The sequence below is a fragment of the Falco punctatus genome, assembly GCF_963210335.1.
Source record: "Falco punctatus genome assembly, chromosome: 15".
Classification (NCBI taxonomy): Eukaryota; Metazoa; Chordata; class Aves; order Falconiformes; family Falconidae; genus Falco; species Falco punctatus.
The window spans coordinates 20,017,965-20,034,132 of record NC_137595.1 but is presented as its reverse complement, the minus strand read 5'-3'; the positions used below and the strand labels follow the sequence as shown (position 1 = coordinate 20,034,132).

At 52.0% G+C, this 16,168-nt stretch overlaps 1 protein-coding gene across 3 annotated transcripts in view; it reads right to left on the bottom strand.

Moving 5' to 3' along the window:
* Nucleotides 1–15,490, bottom strand: part of PAK3 (p21 (RAC1) activated kinase 3) — an 81,734-nt gene extending 66,244 nt beyond the window's left edge. The window contains exon 1 of one of the 3 annotated variants that reach the window (XM_080365912.1): nucleotides 11,496–15,490. The gene's annotated coding sequence lies outside the window, so the exon portion shown is untranslated. Of the gene's footprint in view, nucleotides 1–764; nucleotides 11,051–11,134; nucleotides 11,448–11,495 lie in introns of those variants that run through there. The other 2 variants (XM_080365910.1, XM_080365911.1) reach the window with 2 other exon arrangements.
* Nucleotides 15,491–16,168: the final 678 nt, after the last annotated feature.

The window sequence follows — 16,168 nt, the reverse complement described above, 5'->3', positions numbered from 1 at the left end:
ACCCCTGGCTGGCCATGAATGATATACTGTGGTGTAAATTGACTCGGGAAAAAGTATTACAGACACATCCAAAACAAATTAGCAACTGCAATAAGCAGGGAGGCAACCTAGTCTAATGGCCAGGCAATGGGACAGGCAGCAAGGTGGCTAGGTCCTGCTGCTGGCTCCCATGCTGACCCATTCCGCCCACGGTGGCATTGCTCTAACCCTTCAGGTTCCTCTGGGTTGAGACCAAGATACTGGCGTTGTCCTTCCTCTGTAGGTTGCCTTTAGCTCTACAGACAAAGAGAGGGATATAAGAACTAACTATTTTTATCCACTCAGTCTCCCCAGCAGGTTTTTAAAGCCCGTTTTAGAGCCCTCCTTTGCAATTCAGTCTGTGAATAATTTGCTACCTGCATCTCCATAAAGTTTAACCTGTCAGAGCCTGGCAAAGGTGTAATTTCATCCCCAGGCTCTTCTGACTTGAGACTCTGGAGCTTCTCTTTGTGGATAAAGTATCAAAGCAATAGCTCTGTGAGACAACGGCCCTTTGCATCTCACAACCCATGCATTATTCTCTCTAAACATGGTTCAACAGGCCCCAATCGAACTTTTGCTCTCCCCTTATTTCTCTTCCCCCCCATGCACATTTTTAAGAAAAAACATACACAGATAACAGCAGTAGACAGAGACACAGACAGAGAGGATGGTTTATCCCACAGGCAGAGAATTACTGCATCGTGATGTAATGACCTTGTTCAGAAAAGAAAAAGGTTACTTACATGACAGCATGAGTTGTAGAAACACCAGCTCCTTTCCAGAACAGGGTAAAACAATGTCCATTTAAAGTTATGCTGAAGAAAACGTAAAACACTTGTCCAGTGAACTGGAGAGAGAAAGAGCAAACTTCAGCCCAGCTGGCCTGGATATAGTCTCTCTCCAGATACACGTAACACATCGAACCAAACAAGCAGGAGTGTCGTTCAGCTAAGTACACACGGAAAGGCAATGCCATTCTGCTTTCTATGTGTCTGCATCTTCAAACACCCAGGAGTCCCCCCTGCCCCCTACAAAGGTACAGGGCAAAACCCAGCCACTTTTGTGTTTCCTTTCAGGTGCAACATGCTACAGAGCCAACCATTTTATTTGCCCCCTACGAAGACGTTACGTTTGTGCTTTCTTTGAATGTTTTCTTCCCTCACAGAACAACTGGAAGGAAGAAGGCCACATGCTGCCTGTATATGAAGCAATCCCATGAAAGAATATCTCGAGGCCAGGCTTGGCTTCTCTGTTTAGACAGCATTCAGTGAAATCTTGGCCACGACTAAAACTCCAAGGCTGAGTTAATCACATCTACAACTACAGGTTCCTCAAAGGGACTTGTTTCTAATGCATTTTCAAATGCTATGAAAATAATAGGTATGGTATTCATCATTTAAAACATTGTAAAATAACACTGATGTTACTGCCCCAGTATAGCACGCTTAGTTCACTGCTCCAGATTCAACCCTCACTGTTGTTATTCTGCTAAAGCGAAGCGTATGTTATTAAAGCCAATATATACCAACAGATACTGCAGTTGTGAAAGTAATATAGTTCTTCCATGTAAAACTAGGCTTCCAACAGGAAATAAAAGGTATTTGGCAAGTCTTAGCCTGCCAAGGGCAACTGCTACATGTCCTGTTTCCTGGACAAGAAAGCCCTCCAGTTACTCCAGATACTTCCAGTGGTGAATGCTGAGCTTGTCTGGTAAGTTTTCTGAGCTCAGTGGAAATCCTACAGCAGACACAGAAAGCTCTGAGTCTAAACTGGCACCAGATGCTTTAGAAAACAAGTGAATTTCATTTTGTTACAGGAATACGAGAAGGCCAAAATGCTTTATTTGTCAGCACAGGAACAGTCACTCATCTAAGAACAGGAATATTCTGTTGAAGTTGTTATAAAATGAGACTCCTCCAAAGAAACCCTGCACTGAGCAACAGTGCCATGTGCCAGCTTGCAGTGCTCTCCACACTCGTACGCCACAAGAAATGTCTTTTCTATAGCAGATGAACAGCAACAACAGCCTTCAGACTAGAGTATGGAATATAATTTGCAACAAATCCAATGTCTCAGGAAGAGGTCTACAACATCTCCCTACTAGCTCAAAGACTCCCTACGAAGGCCAACTCAACATCATGCGTCTACTGCAATGTTTCTTCTCAATTAACCAAGAAAAAGTGTATTAGCCATACATCAAAACTGCATTGCAGCTAGAGCTGCCAATTACTTATGGCAAAAAGAGAGGCTGATTCATTTGATTGTATGTGGGCCTTGGCCGGAGTTTTCCCAAAACGCTACAAGAAAAGAAGAAAACCTCAGTGAACCTCCCCCTCATTCCCACTCCTTCCTCCCCCCAAAAATCACAGTCAAGAGCCCTGTGCTTGCAAAAGCAACATTTCCTGGAGGATTCTTTCTCCACATCACTCCTTTTCTAAATTCAGACAAAACACACAGCAACTCAAAATGCGTTTGCATATGATATATACACTTACAAGGACACCCCTCCCAAACAAGTGAAATGCAATGCAGCATCTAAAAAGCCTTTAAGTCCCCAGAGAGTCCCTACACCTGCCATCATAAACCCCAGTGTCACACGGCACCTGTGCAATGTGTAATGGCCACCCTACAACGCTCAGCTCAGCACCCAGCCTGCAACGGTGGGCGAGCGGGGGGGGGGGGGGGGGGGCTTGTCTTTTTGCTCAAAACAGTCACAAAACAGAGTATTTCTGCTATGCACAAGCACATCCTGAATCTACATCCTTTCACAAGCTCCTTGTTTCAAATGTGTTTAACATCTGACACGTCAGAAGCAGCAGCGCTTCATCTGGCGTGTCCCCGTTTCAGTGTGCATGTTTCAAATGAGCCTTGTGGCCTTAGGGTGGCAGGGCTCTTCTCTCCCTAGCGCGGTCAGATGGAAGCACCACAGGTCTGCTTTGAAAAAGGCCATGTGAAGTCAAGTTCCACCATAAATTGTCCTCATTGGTCACCACGGACCCAAACTCTATCATTTAGGTACCTACTGGCTGAGGTTTGCAAGGTCCCTGGCCACACCAACACTGCTGCCCGCAGACTGTTCAGGACACAAAACCTCAATTGTTTGCTTCTAACTAGTATCTTCCATGGCTCTGCCAGCACCCTACTGATGACCTTGGACATTTGACTTCATCCTTGTCTGACACGAGTCACGCTGGCACCCAGGATATGTAACCCCGGAGCAGTCAGACCCTGCCTTAACACATCTCTGCTTTTTCTCCAGGCGTTTCAGCCATTTATTGTAAACCTTTAAAACAGTTTTCAAAGAAAATGCGCTTTGAGATCCTCAGATCTCAGACACTCAGGCACAAAAGGTGCAGACAGATGCTTGAAGCATGTACCTGCTGCTCACTGCCTTCTGGCACTTGTATTCAAAATTCAAGTGAGCACACTGGGAGGGAGCCTGGGCCAGCCTGAGCCACCCTTTCTGTGGCAAGGGCAGTCAGACATGGCCAGCTCCACGGGCCACAATGCAGTGTCTCACTAACGCTGCAGGACAGACAGAGCAGTGCAAAGCATCTTCTGCCTAAGGACCTCACCGACAAAACCCATCACTCTAATGAGAACTTATGCTTCAAAGGCTGTTTGGAATAAGAGCACAATTTTTTCTTCTCCTTGCCCAACAGTAAGTCCTACTGCAGGGTGACTTTGGGATTCTGTCTACCAGACTGCTTCCTGGCATACATACACAGCTGTAACTCTCCATGTATAATTTCTGTTCTGGTACGCAAGCAATTATACTCAGGATAACCGCTCCAACAGATGTATTCCTCAAACACAGAATCACACGTGTTCAGCTGTACCCATGAGGCCAAGCTCTGCCATTCTTCTGGGAGCAGCAATGCAAACACCAGGAAATACGGCTCAAAAATATGCTCAAGAATCAGGTCATTGATTTCTTCCATCATCTGTGGGCCTGGAAACTTTGTCCACATGCTGTTGCTCACTTAAGTACGAGGAGAGAGATCTTACCACACCAAGGACTTGGAACTGATAAACTACCTCATACACAGACTCCCGTTGCTTTTCCTCATCACACGAAGAAGCCTGGCATTCACCTTAAGTGTCCAGAGTGCTCTACAGACCACAGGAGAAGGCAGGGCATGCCCTGAAGAGCACGTTGCTCAAAAGCTCTCACTGTCTGCATTATGGATCGTGGCTGTACAAAGTGCCTCCTAATTAGATGCTTTGGAGACATTTTACTTCAGAAAAACACAATGGTACCAGGAGCTCCAGTGTTTCAATGTCACTACAGCTTTCAAAAAGAGAGGTCCAGGACACAATCTTGGTGTGTGAACTGTAAGTATACTGCAGAAAAGAGTAAGTCTCCACTCTCAGCTTATTCCTTCTGAAGTGTTTAATATTATTCATTAATGCCACTAGAGAGGAGGATTCTGCATTCCCATAGTGCAAGAAAAAGTGGAGAGAGAACTGTTATGGCATGGAGAGAATGTGTGGTGCAGGATGTGGGGCAGAAATGAAAGGAAAAGACTGTCCCCACAGACTGCCACCCTAGATACTTCCAAATACTACCCCATCTATTTCTAGTCCATGCATCCTATGAAGTTCATGCTGCCTCCTCATAAAGAAACAAATCGGGAAGAAAATTATGGCTGCTTTAGTCTTTTTTCTTGCTAGAAATCTCATTTCTTCTGAACTTGAGATCCCAGAGCCTCTGGAATGAAGAGAGGAGAGTCACAGCACAGCACAGCTAACAGAGACCATATCTGTAGGAAATAAATAACCAGGATGCCAACCTGAGCTGGCTAGGCTCACTGAAAAGATCAAACGGGGATGTAAGCAGCTATTTTCTGGAGCAGGCAGGCATCGTTTCAGTTGTTCAAATATTCATGCCCCAATAGGAGCTGTGGTATCAATGTCCGTCCCTGATACAAACAAACCTGAGCTCAAAGCATGACAATCTGTGTTGTGCAGAGTGGAATCACAATTAAAGGCACTTTCCAAGCCTCTACTTCTGCATGCACACATTTCACAGCTTTTCTGGTGACACTTCAAGAGCATCCCAAATCTGAGTCCACAATCTTCTGCCTGTGAGGGCAGAAGACATTAAAAACAGTTTTAGTGAAAGCCCAGGATTTTAATTGTGTGACTTCCATTCTTCCCTCTCATGTTTACCATGCACCAGCAGCCCCGTGTTGCATCTGGGGAGTGGCTGGGTGTACCTGATAAGTGTGACCTGGCATCTAGGCACTGCAGGTTGAATCAAAATTCTCTGCAGAGAAGTGCCTGGAAAACTTCTATCTGGAGGATTTTCTCCTTCACAATAGGGAGTGGAGAAGGACGAGACAGAAAATGGAAAACATTAGAACTTTCACTCCCCTTGAGACACACATGCAAGTACCTTTCCCAAATAAAGCAAACAGCAATTTATTCATGCCAGCAAAGGGACAGGGACTGGCGGGGGGTCACACAGCTGCTGCCCATTCAACAGCACTGTCTGGAAAAACGGGCACACTCAGGTGACATGGCAACAAAACATTTTAGTACTCCTCTAATCACATGCAGCCAGCTGTGCATACACCCTGCAAAGCAATGGTGAGCCTGCTAAGGTGCCAGAACATTTTCAGCACTTGAGGATTAAAAAGAAAATGAGAATGGTCTGGCTCTGGAGTCTGTGCTGTACTGTGACGTTGAAATGGCAGTTTGTTTCATGCTTATAGGGGGTCTAAGGCTGGACAAAAATGACATTGCAGTACACTGTGTTGTGGTAAAGCCAAGCACATGCACGCGCAGCAAGCTGGATCAAACCACAGCTATCACCGGTCTGTGTGCAAGGTATCACTTTCAGAAGTCAAGGGATCGTATCAGAATCTTTGTTTCCATTTCTCTGAGGAAGCAGGCTTTTGCCCTTAGGATTATGAAGAAATAGGTAGAAGTTCCCCAAAGTTTCCTTGAATACATGTATCAGGACCCAAATTAACTTAATTTGCTTTTGATGGCAACATAAAAATACACACAACCAGAGCAGAAAGAGTAAAGGAGGTGCATCCAACCTTAACTTGCCATGTCCCATCTTTGCAAGCCTTATACAGTGCAGTACTGGAGTGTCCCGCACATGTACTACACAGAGAGACCCAAACCAGCACCGTCCCGCGGAACCAGTGCAATCTATTCAAACTGACAGCAAAGACTCCAGGGCAGAGAAGTGTTTTGCTCTGGATCATCCAAGAGTCAGTTGCACCTGCCAATACACTACTAGGTAAGGAACTGACAATAAAAAATAATGTTGGGAAATGAGCCCACTGAACATACAGCAACACCATTTTACCCTTGAATATTTAATGCACACAGTCATGATGATAAGTCATTAGAGCAAGACAAACCAGCAGATAATATCTGTTCACGCAAAGCAACATTCATGGCAGAGCTTTCTCAACTGAGCAGGACATGCCCCTGTTTTAAGAGGGACGTGATTTCTAAGTATGCCTCTAGAAGGGAAGATATGAGACTAGACATCAGCGTACCCAGAGGGTCACCTAGCCCAGTGCTCTGAAAGCCAGACTGGCAGGTAGGGCTGGTGGCACACGCGGACAAGATCTTCCCAATCCAGGAGTCAGAAGACCTGGAGTGCCTGTAGGCCTGCCTGTCCCCCACCCAGAGCTTCCTGGGGTCAAGAGATCCAGTAGCTGGGGACACCAGACTGCATCAACAAGATCATAGGCTTCTTGGGTGACAGTCAGTGGGACTAACTGGGCGGATGCCATCCTGCTTGCCCAGAGCAAGGGACACAAGAACAAGGGCTAGTGATTGTGAGACTTCTCCCAGCCACTTCCAGAACATTTTGTCTGCCTCTTCATCCTGGCTGAGTGGTCTACAACAGACTCCCGCCTTGGCCTTCTGCCAGTTCTTCCCATAAACACTCAACCCTATCTGTCACCATCACTAAGCTTTAGACAATCAAAACATTCCCCTACCACGTCTCCTTCCTTGCATGTCCCTTCTGAAGAGTTTGCAGCCATCCATTGCAGCACTCCAGTTGTGCGAGTCAACTCACCATCTTTCTGTGATGGCATGAATGAGGGTAAAACATGAAGGCTTTTTATACATAAGACAGCATTGCACAGAAAAAAAAAAATAATCCACCAGACCTTGTAAGTTTATAAAGCAGAAGAACCCACCTGCCACGTCCCACACCACCTGGCTGAGGAGATGAGAGCCACCTGGCAGCCCAATCTCCTGTCTCAGGAAACCCAGCAGGCCAACTCATAAACAGGGCACTGCCAGAGCTAAGTTGCACCTGTCCAATTAAACATGCAAAATGAAAAGTCCCTTTGCCCTCCCCAACAGAGCACACCCTACATTTGCTATCAGCCTCAGACAATCCATAGCTGCTGACATTCACCTGGAAAAGATCTCCAAAACTCAAAGCACTGAGACAAGCCACGAGCAAACCACAGGTGCTTCTGTCATGTTTTCCACCCTAGAATTACTGCTAGGAGAAGGAGACACACTAGCAACAGCAAGTCTGAGACATGACGTTCACATCAGCATCTCTACCTCTGCTGACCCAGGCACAACCAGACCCACTAATCACCACTCGGCCTAATGCTGTTCTTCAATTTATCAGGCGAATCAAAGTAAACATAGAAGAAACAGAAGATACATAAGCTCAGCTATCTGTGTCTGAAACATAAAAAGCTAAATAGCGCTGCAGTGCTTGCTAAACACAGAACAGTACTGACAAACAGAAAGGTTTATTTCTGCAGGTGAAAGTTAATTCATGTTCCCCTCTCCCCTCCCCACTCACTGTTCCCCCTGCCCATCAAGTTCCTGAGAGAAAACCTTCAAGCACCTTCTGCAGGAGCTAAGGCAGGTGATGAAAGAGGAAGATCACAGTGGGCTCCCACCTGCCACTGTGTAGCACAGCAAGGAACAGAAATCTGTACTCAAGCTGGCTAGGCACAGACTGACAGCACTGTTCATGTCCCAAAGTCACAGGGAGTCTAACCAGAGAAGCCAAATCTGGCAACATCTCCCCTGTGACCAGTTCTGTGCAGACATGGCTAAAACAAAGGAAGAACTGAAGGCAGATCTGAAAGACACCCAGTTTCCAGGCCATTTTTGATCCTGGAATACCAGCAGTTCCAGGAACACTTGGATCCACAGTCACATTTAAATAATACTTTTTAAAAAAAAAAGTTTATTTTAAAATATCTTTTTTAAAAGAGGAGAAAACTTCTAGGTGGAGGGAACAAGAACTAAAGTGGGACTATCACCACAAACAAGCTCTCCTCTAGAAGCAAATGCTGCCAGGCCAGGAGATGGCTAATACAGGAGCTGGGTTTGTTATGGCACACAGTATGTTACAGAGCTCAATTCGTCAGACCTATCCCTCTAACTGTATGCACAAAAGTTGCAAAGAAATATGGAAGGTGGAGGAAGATAACCTCTTATGCCAAGTTTTGTTTTTCCAGACCTTGTGAGCTGGCTCAGGACACACAGGATAATTTGGACTCCAACTTCCACACACTTTCAATACTGAGTCCTGCTCAGATTTTGACAGAGAAATTGCTCAGTGAATGGTCTACTGGGAGAGGTGAAGTCCTCTTCACTGTAGTCAACAACAAAACACACAACTTCTGCAGGACCCCCCTATACAGTCTCATTTGGCTTGTTAGTTTAGAGGGCACAAAGCCCCTGTCAGACATTCCCGAGGAGAAGCTGGCAGGCTCGTGCTAAAGCCCTGACATGAATGTAGTCTGAGCACAGGGCCAGTGACAACCAAAGCAGCTCACCCTGAGTATTGCCTCCTGCAGCACTGCTGCCACAGCTGCCTCCTGAACTGTTGCTGCTGCAAGCGGTGGCCTATGAGGCTGGAAACCTAATCCTGTAACAGGAGCTCAGGGCTCACAGGAGCCACCGAGACTTACTTTTAGTTATCCAGTCACCCAGAGAAGAAATGCCATCCATGCAGGTCTGGGTTCAGAGCAGAGACATCTCTGCAGCCCAGTGGCAGCCGCCTGCAGCCCCCCACCCATGAAGCCAGCCCCTTGCACTGTGCCTGCAACGAGCTCCTCTGCCTAGTCCCCTGCTGAAGGAAGGCAGCTCCAACCAACGCAGCCACAAGCACCACCGTCCCTCGCCAACCCTGTGCTCACCGCAGAAAACCCAGGCTCAGGGCAATCCTTCCCCTCCATGCACATAACCTGTCACGGCAACTTTCACTGCCTGGACTTGAACAACCCCCCAGCCCATGTCCAGGCTTACACCCAATGCTCCCCGATTCCTGATTTATTTTCTGCTCACGTGGCTGGGCAACCTGTGACCAAACACCTTTACTGGAAGCATGAGGCTCCTCTGCAGACACGTACCCTGCTTCCATGACTGATGGGGCAAAAAATCCCCAGTGCCACTTCTTCACGGCTGGCCTGCTTCCCTGCCAGCAGGCCCCACACCAGCTCCTGCTTGGGGGATGCCGTCACCTCCCGCACACCCTCCCGCTGCCCAGCCCCAGGCAGCTGCCCTGGCAGGGGCTACGCTGTCCCCCCAGTTCTCCCGCTGCACTCCCCCCTCCTGTGCTCTGCCTGGGGGTCCCTCAGCACAGCAGCCTCCTCCCAGGCTGCCCCTGCCCCCTCGTAGCTGTGCCCGGGCCCCCTCTTCTCCACCTGACAGCCACGGAGAAGGTGGATACACACCAGAGGAGGAGCCAGGGGGAAGATCTCATCTCCTGTCCCCTCGGGCGCAGAGCTCCCTTCCCTCTCTGCCCCAGGCAGGCAGGTAGCTGCCTGGCTCTGGCCCTGCAGCCTCCCCCGGCAGGGCCCATCCTCCTCCTCCTCCTCCTCACTGGGGGTGATTCACCTCAGCCCGAAAGTCACTCAGCAAAGCCTACTTTGATCTCCAGCCTCGTGGGTTCCCTGTGCTGAACGTCATCACTGGCTGCACCCAGAAGGAAAACAAAAAGCGGACTCCCCTCGCCCGCCCGCAGCCTTTGCACGGCGGCGTCGGATTCGGGTAGGTGGGGCGTCAGGGAGGTCGGGGGGAATGAGGCCTTTAGGGGTGTCTGCCAGACCCTCCTCACTGATAACCAGGTCGTTCACTCCTAAAGCACGCCGTGCCCACCTCAGCAAAGGCACCCACATGGGCAGAAACAAAAATCCAACCCCTCGACACCTTTTGGGGTTGCCAGTCCAGAAATAGCCCTGCTCTCCCCAGCTGAGGCTCACCACCTCTCTCAGATGTTGCTCACTCCGAAACCACAGCCTTTCCTGTCTGAACTCCCTCAACCTTCCGCATAAATACATCACCGTTATCTAAAACGGGGCGCATTTCTGGCACCGGTGAAAACTGGATCTGAAAACTGTCTGGACGACCAAAAAGGGGGCACGGGCGCTGAGCGCATCCCCCGCCGGAGGAGGGAAGCCCCAAGCAGCCAGACATCACGCTGGAGCACTTCCTCGGCTGGCTGGTGTACAAGTCTGGGACAAAGGGACAGCCCAGCACGGGGACCAGCTTCAGTGTGGCATCCCCACCATGCATGCGCAGGGGAGAGACCACCCTTCCCCGAACGGATTTCAGGGAAAACTTAGCAGGCGTTTCTAAAGGGGTCAATCGGATGCGCGTTGCCAATAAAGAGTATTTAAAAAAAAAAAAAAAAAAAAAGGCAGAGTTATTTATAGTCCAGAATTTCTCACTCCTCTGCAGAAGCACAGCCCAGAAGCCCGCATTGTTGAAGATGGGGAACACACGCAGCGCGGCCGCCTTTATGGCCGGTGTCGGCGCTGACACAACTTCAGCCCGGCAGCGGCTCCGCGGCTCGCAGCCGGCCGGGCGGAGCTCCCTCCCGCCGGACACCGGGCCCCGTTTACAGACGACGCGGGGCCTGCCCGGTAACACAGGTGTCACTGACGGGAGAGGCACCTCAGCCGCGCAGACAGCCCCGCGCCCGCGGCAGCCCGGCCCCCCCCGCGGCCGCACACGGGGGCCGCCGCCGCTGCCCCCCCGCCGCCGCCGCCGCCTCACGCAGCGCCGCACGCCCGGCCGCGGGCACCGCATTCGGCGGGCGGCCCCGGGCGCAGCTCGGCAGGCCGCTCCCGGCGCGGGCGGCGGCCAGCGTTACCTGGAGCTCCCGCTGTCATGCTGCACCGGCCGTCCCCCGCCGCGGCCTGCCGCCGCCGCCGCCGCGGGCCCCCCCGGGCGCAGCCCATCTGCCGCGCGCCCGTCCCCCCGCGCCGCCGCCGCGCGCCAATCGCCGCCCGCGCCCCAGCCCCGTGTCGTCACCCGCCGCCCGCCGCGCCCATTGGCTGCGCCCGCGCGGCTGCGGCGGCCCCTGGACGTGCGGGGCGGGCGGGCGCGCGGGGGCAAATCTTGTGTTTCAAGGCAGCTGCGTGGGGAAAGCGTCGCGCGGGGGGGCTCTCGTCCCCGCACCGCCGCTTCCCCCCGCCGGCGTGGCTCGGGCCGCGGCAGGGCTGCGCGGGTACCTGGGAGGCGGGGACCCGCCCCCGGCTGGTGCCGAAAGGTGTCCTGAAACGCATCGTAACGCTCCTCGTCCGCAGGGAGCAGGAAACGCACGGTGAAACACCGCCCCCCCCCGAGCGCGGCTCTCCGTGTAACAGCCCGTGGGCGTCCCCTGCCAGCGCCCCACGCGGGACGCACCCACCGGGCGCAGGGCTGCTCCTGCGACAGCGGCGGCACGGCCCTGCAAGGACCCCCAAATGCACCAGAAGAAAAATCTCCTCCCTCCCCATGTGTGTGTGCCTTCCCTTCTCCTTTTGCTTACAATCACCCTTCCTCGGGCAGAGCACAGTCCCCCGCTCCTGCGCCTCCCCAGCCCGCAAGTTCAACTCCTCTATGAAAGGTCCGACAAGCAGAAACAGACCTTGTTCTAATGAGGATTTTTTTTACAATATTTCCAGCTAAAAGAAAAACCCACAGCCAGACAAACGTGACCGCTGGTACAAGCTCCCCGGCAGAGCTCCCGGGGACAAGGGAGCTGGGGGCAGCACCTTGCCCTGCACAAAGTTGTCTTCAATAATGCATATACTGCTGCGGCCACCGGCAAGAAATGAAGACTACCTTCCCAAAGGTAAGGCAGGTCACATGTAATTAATTACCCCAGAGGAGATACCAAACCCTCCCAGCCCCACCACATGGCATGTGATCTTCTCCGACCACGAGTGGTCACACCGTCGCCTTACAGCTCGTCCAAAGGACAGGCTCCCCAGAAGCAAACGCACACTGAGTCACCCAGTCAACACTGATGTGACAAGCAGCCCCGACTGAATCACTGCCGTCCCCTCCTGCCGCACGCCGAGGTCTCACCAAGGTTTTCTTCCCCAGTATGAGTCAAATCTATCACTTAGCTGGCTGGCTCTGCAGTGATCGAAGTCAAGCTGTGGAGCAAGTTGTCAGTGCCGTCTCCATCCCTGCAGAGAAATGCCCCTGTGGATAGATGACTCTCAGGATCCTCTGAGGTCAGCAGTGACCCTGCAAGGCCGCTGTCCCTTGACAGTGGAAGAAGAGGCGCCTTCCATCTTCTGCTGCAAGTGTCTACCCCGGTGACAGCACAGTGTGCATGCAAGGGGGCTTGGGACAGGCAGTCTGGGTGGCCCCTGCAGAGGACACGCTCTCCCTTGTTGAGCCAAGACAGGGTAGTTTGCAGAGGACTTAGGCTTTGGCCAAGTTTTCCCCCTTCAAAATCAGTGGAAATATTTAGGGGAATGTCCCCCAACAGCCGTGATGAAGGAAACGCAGCTGAAGGAGCTGCTGGGGTCCCCGCAGGCTCACCTTGCCCTTCAGGGCCAAGGGGCCATACCTTGCAAACCACAGCGGCTGCTCCAAATTGCTGCTTACAAACAGCCCACGGAGTTGGAAAGGACTGGGCAGGTGGTGGGCAAGCGGTACCCAGCCACCTCCAGAGTAAAAATTACTCCCGATTGCTTCAGACACAGACCAGCAGGTTATTCACCAGCCCCACGCCCCAGCACACCACGCACAGCATGAGACGCGCGTCCCGCTCACCGGCTTCCGAAGGAGGGAGGCAGCTCAGGGAAAAGCTGCCGACAGAGCACCAAGTCAGGCAATTACAGATGTTAAGACTGAATTTGTGGGTGAATCACTTTCACTCATTTTAAAAGTCCAACTAGAACACAGTCTTAGCAAAAACTATTAGCAAAACTACTCTTATAAGCACTGCAAGAAAACTGCAGGCTCTTCAAGAGACCAAGCCCAGTGCCTCGGCTTCCGTCTGACTTTGCCGAAGGCCAGGCGAGAGCAGGTGAAGGAAGAGTTTCGGCTTCCTTTCCCCTGTGAAAGAGCAGAAACTTGACTCCGTGACTGCACGCAGTGAAAAAGCAACATCAGATCTCTTACTCTCAGCCTGGTCCAAAGTTACGACTCTCCTGGGACCCGAGGAAACCTTGCAAACATTGAGTGTGCACGGCAGAGTTTTTCCTGAAAATCACAGAGGTTTTTCAAAATCCTGTGCCTTTTGGGTTGACCTTTGGAGACCACAAAGCCCTTGAACCTGTGCTATTTCAGTCTTCCTGGGTTCTCCAGCTATCTTTAAGCTGCTGGATGGAAGCCGATGGTCCTGTGCCTGATAGGGAGCTGATAGCCCATGCCCTCCTGGCAAAGGAGACAAAAAAAGGAAGCAAAGGCAAAGGCCAGAAAGGAGAAATTGCCCAAACCACAGAGCCTTCTTGCCCCTCACCTCAGCCATACACAAGGCTGACCCCATCAGAGCCAGAAGGCTCCTCTGCACCTGTGAGCAGCCAGATGTGTTAACAACTGGCACATTGCTCGTGGCACGCTGCTGGGAGAGGGCAAAAGCCAAGTGACTGCATGGCCATGGCACCCACACAGCCCCCGGGCGTGGGGCTCAGAGCACAAGCTGGACTCGCTCCACAGGTCCCACACCTGGGACGGGCTGGGCTGCGCCAGACCTGCAGAGTATCACTGAGCCCCATCCAGGCCAGACTCGGACAGGGTGCCCGTTTTGTCCCCACAGGTCACAGGAAAGCAGGCTGGACCCTGCTAGATGTCGATCCTGTGTGACTGTCACAAAGGTGCTGGAAATGCTTTGAGTCGGCATGCCCACAGGTCTGGCCTCCAGGGCCTGCCTGAACCCTGTTTTTTCAGGAGCCAGCTAGGTCTCCAAGCGAGGGTCTCATCCTGCAAAAGTAACCCCAGGAGCTGCCCTAACTTGAGCCACAGTGCCCAATGCTCTAAAAGTCTGAGAAGCAGGAGGAAAGACTTGGCTGGACCAGGTCCATCACCAGCCCCAACAGCTCCTTTCTCGTATGCTAAAAAAGGGAAGCCTGGCTGTACCAGGACCATCTGTGTCGGCTGTGCACAAGCTCCCCAGCCCCTCTGTAGGGTACACCCCACCGAGAGTGGCCCAGGGACAACTCCTCCCTGAAGATGCAGCCCCATGGAAATACAGGGCCAAGCAGTCAATGCAGCAAAGCGAGAAAAAGGAGTATTAGCTCTCAGCAACAAACAGCCTTCTCATAGCCTTTGTTCCTCCAAAAGATGCCTGGGGACTTCAGAAGCCGAAAGTAACCTCACCTTTTAGATCTAACCAGATAGACCCTCGCAAGCTGATCGAAGTGCTGCAGACTCCCACTGCCTGAAACTACCAGCACCCTTTCCTGTGGCAGAGCAGTGTGCAAGGGTAAATGTCTTGGTAAAGGAGACCGAGCAGCAGCATTTTCAGAAACCAAACGCACGCTTAGCTGGGATGGCCAAGAAGTTAAAAAAAAAAAAAAAAAAAAAAAAAAAAAAAAGCGCCTTTCAAGCAAAAAGAGGAATCCCTTTGAAGAACTGCCTGATCCTGCTTTCATAGGGAATGTGCCCAAGCAGGGCAGGAACGAAGGAAAGCTCTGCAGCCACATGTCTGCAGGACGCCTCGGTCAGTACTACGGAGGATGTCACCTGAATGGGGTATGTGGTTCCAGAGGTGGCTCAGAAACACCCTAGCGAAGGCACGAGGCTACTGAACAACCCCCTCTCTACTTCAGCAGGGCAGGAAGGTGGACACGTTCCCCATCTGCGACAGAACTGGTTCTGCTGCATTTATCACACCTCACTGGCAAACATGACACAATCCCAGCAATACGGTGTGACTGGTAATTGGGTGTCTGTGGGTTTTCGTGGGAAGGAGGGGGATAAGGATCCCATTAATCTCCCATACTTAGCGGTAGCTGCCAGAGAGCTGGTCCTGCAGATAAAATTAACTCTGACAACTAACTCCCATCCCCATTAATGAAACCCCAAGAAGTAGCAGCCTGTTCTGGCTCCTAACAGCTGTAGGTATTACACTACCCCGCAGCTTTCTGCCCGCGCCAGACTGCCGAGGGACAGGCGCTTGGCCACGGTGGCTCCCGCTCCTGACCAAGGCTGCATGATGTGGGGGCTCAGGGGAGCCGAGGAGCTTTGGCGCGGTCTGAAGCGGTCCCACAGCAGGGCTGGCTCGCTGCAGAGGGGCTGATCCGGGCCCCACCGGGGGGGCGGGGGGGAGGGGGGGGGGAGGCGGGAGGCAAGGGGACCTGGAGGTCAAACAAAGCTCACAAAGCGATGTTGGGGCCTGCTTGGCCCATGATGTCATGGCTTCCCAGCGCCCCGCCAATTGGCTGCGGGTGAGCATCTGCTGGGAGCTGGGGCTGGTTATTTGCCTGAGGTTCAGACCTTTCCCAGCGGCTCTGAATCAGGCTGGTTGTCGTGACAACCTGGGTAGTGGCAGCTCCTGATAACCACGTAATGAGGTTGTCACAAAAAGGAGCCCCTCCATCAGAGAGGTTTAGGGATCATTAATGTTTCTGAGGGAGCGTGAGAGCAGAAGAGGTAAGGGGACCATCTGGCGATGCTGGAGCACATCAACAGCCTCCCTTGGAAAGGAGCTTCATTAGACAGGAACCACCTACCAACACGTAGCGATGGGAACCAGGCAGGCTGCCTGCCAGCAGCGAGGGGGTCCCAACTGCTCAGCTGTGGGATCCGGTATCTGCTGAGATGCAGGCAAAGATGGAGCAAGGAGGACGCAGGAGCACTGCCTGGGAACAGCTCGGGGCCCTGTGCGGTGAAGGCACCTGGTGCTCGCTGGGGCAAGGGCTGTAACACAGCCTGGGACAAGTGACACAGTGAGGCTGGCACC